The following is a 2,878-nucleotide window of genomic DNA, read 5'->3' as shown; positions in this document are numbered from 1 at the left end:
ATTCCACAATTTGGGGAGAGCCTGGTTGAAACTGACATAACACGGGCTCCTGCTTTTCTACCATATAGATCCCACAGCCTGTCTTTGAACCATCAGCGAAAACATTTGGCACCCCCTTAAGGGGATACATAGAGGTAATTTTTGGAAAAAATCACAGGATGTTCCTTAAAAAAATGACACCAAGGGATGTTTTGGATAGTATTATCAATCACTCCATCAAAACCACATTGTAAAATAGCCCAATCATCTATAGTGCCACACAAAACCTTAACCTGATGACTAGAGTAGGGCACTATAATCATGGCAGGAGCAACTCCAAAAACTGCAAACATTGCTGTATACCATTTAAGGCTAGAGCAGCAACTGCAGTGGGGTAATGCTCTATGGATTTGGCTGGGGAAACTTTTGAATATATCCATAATAATGGTCCATCCTGCCATAATAAACTGGTAGGCTGGCCACAGGTGGAAAATACACATAATACAATGGGTTGACCTTCTTGCCATCTCTGCAAAAAGGCACTCTGTAACTTTTCTTCGACCTTCTGTAAGGCTTGCCTAGCTTCATCTGTTAATTTTCTAGGGGAATCCAATGCTGAATCACCTACCAACATATTATAAAGAGGTTTTAATTCATAATTTGGCAACTTCAAGTAACAGCGGACCCAATTAATATTTCCTAATAATTTCTGAAAATCATTCAGGGTATTTAATTTATCTTTTCTCAATTCTATTTTTTGAGGAATAATTTGCTCACTTCCAATCTTAGCACCTAAATAATTAACCACGCCATCTTTCTGAACCTTTTCAAGGGCAATAAACAACTTTCTTTTCTCTAACAATTTAACTAAATCACTATAAGCCTTATCCAACATCTCTTCAGACTTAACAGCTAACAGAATGTTGTCCATATAATGCGCGCACCTTAATGCAGGATATTTTTGTCTCTAAGGGGCAATGGCTTCATTGACAGAGAGCTGATACATAGTAGGACTATTAGCCATGCCTTGTGGTAAAACCACCCATTCAAATCTCTGATCAGGTTCTTCATGATTACATGAAGGGACTGTAAAAGCAAATCTTTCACTATCCTTTGCACACAAAGGAATGGAGAAAAAGCAATCCTTTATATCTATTACTATTATAGGCCAGGAGGCTGGCAAAGATGATAAAAGTGGTAGCCTTCGCTGAGCGGTAACAGGATTCTTACGTCCCTGCAAGTACTTCCCTATTCCATAGCCTGGATGGTACCCCATATCTTGCATAATCTTCTGAGAAGTTTCAGAATACTCATTTCTCAAGTTAAACCCCATATCTTTCAAAAGATCCCTTCCCCAAAGGGAAATTGGCAACTCCAGTATATATGGTTGCATAACTCCGGAGTGTCCCTCCTGATCTTGCCATTTCAGCTGTCTTGCACTCATATCCGGAGCTTTTGCATAACCCAGACCTTGCAAAGTTTGTGAAGAGGCTTGCATTGGCAATCCTGAGGTCCAATCCTTTTTGGCAATAATGCTCCTATCTGCTCTGGTATCGAGCAGATCTAGAATCATTTTGCCATCAATTGTCAACTCCAAGATAGGTCGTTGATCCAGATCAAGAGATAGGAAGATGAGATCATTTCCAGTAGAACCAAAACCTTTCTCCCCTCTTTCTTATGGGCAGCAAAGCACCTGTGAAGGCTAGGCAAGATGACAAGTTGTGCAATCCTGTCTCCTGGAGAGATGGCTGTAATCCTAAGAGGGGAAGCTACCATGATCTTCACTACTCCAGTATAATCAGAGTCAACAACACCTGGATGCACTATAAGGCCTCTTAAGGCAGAAGATGAATGTCCTAAAAGCAGGCCTACCGTACCAGGCTCTAGGGGTCCCTTAAAATCTGACTCTACCAGTTGGACTCCTATTCGGGTAGTCAATACGAGTCTGGTGGTGGCACGGAGGTCCAATCCTGCTGAACCTGCAGTGGTGCTCCGTGGTCCCTTGGATGACGGAGGGGCAGCCAACTCTCATGGTCCTGTTCTTTGTCCTGATTCTCTACTGCCCCATATATTTGCGGGACCTGGGGAAGTGGGCCCTGCTGTCCGGATTTTGGATGGGCTCCACCATAGCCTTGAATAAGGGGTTGCCCATTAATGTCCTTCACTGAGCAGCACTCAATAGCCCAGTGGTTTCCATTTTTGCACTTTGGACATAGCCCAGGTTGCCTGGGGCGTTGGCTACTTCCTGTCCCTTCAGCACTCTTTCGTTCAGTGCATTGCTTTTTAAGGTGTCCTAGCTTTCCACACTTGAAGCAAGCCCCTGAACTTCCCCTTTTTTTCTGAGTCAGCTGCACCACAGCAACTGCAAGACCAGCATTTGTCAAGGGTCCTCCTAACTCCCCGCAGACTTTTATCCATACATCCATACTTCAAACCCCTTGTTCTTATAAGGGGTGATGGCTGTTCTACACTCCTTTGTGCATTGTTCATACACTAACTGTTTTATGAGTGGCATGGCAGCATCGGGATTCCCAAAAATTTTACCTACAGCTTCTACTAAATGAACCACAAAGTCTGAAAATGGCTCTATGGGTCCCTGTAAGATCTTAGTCAAATTGCCATTTATTTCCCCTTTATTGGGTAAAGACTTCCACGCCTTAATGGCGATCTGATTCACCTGCTCAAAAACTTGCATAGGATACCCTGACTGTTGATTGGCAAACCTTCCTTGCCCCAACAGCAAATCTCTGTCCGAAGCAGGATTGCCATTCCTCTGATTGGTAGCGGCCTATTCTGTGGCATACTCAATTAGGAATGCTTTCCAATCTAAATATTGTCCTGGGCTCAGGCAAGCTCGAGCTAACCCACTCCAATCACTTGGTGTCATACAATACCTATT

The sequence above is a fragment of the Mastomys coucha genome, unplaced genomic scaffold (genome assembly GCF_008632895.1).
Source record: "Mastomys coucha isolate ucsf_1 unplaced genomic scaffold, UCSF_Mcou_1 pScaffold22, whole genome shotgun sequence".
In the NCBI taxonomy this organism is placed as follows: Eukaryota; Metazoa; Chordata; class Mammalia; order Rodentia; family Muridae; genus Mastomys; species Mastomys coucha.
The sequence above is the reverse complement of the archived record's forward strand: the minus strand, read 5'-3'. Positions refer to the sequence as shown.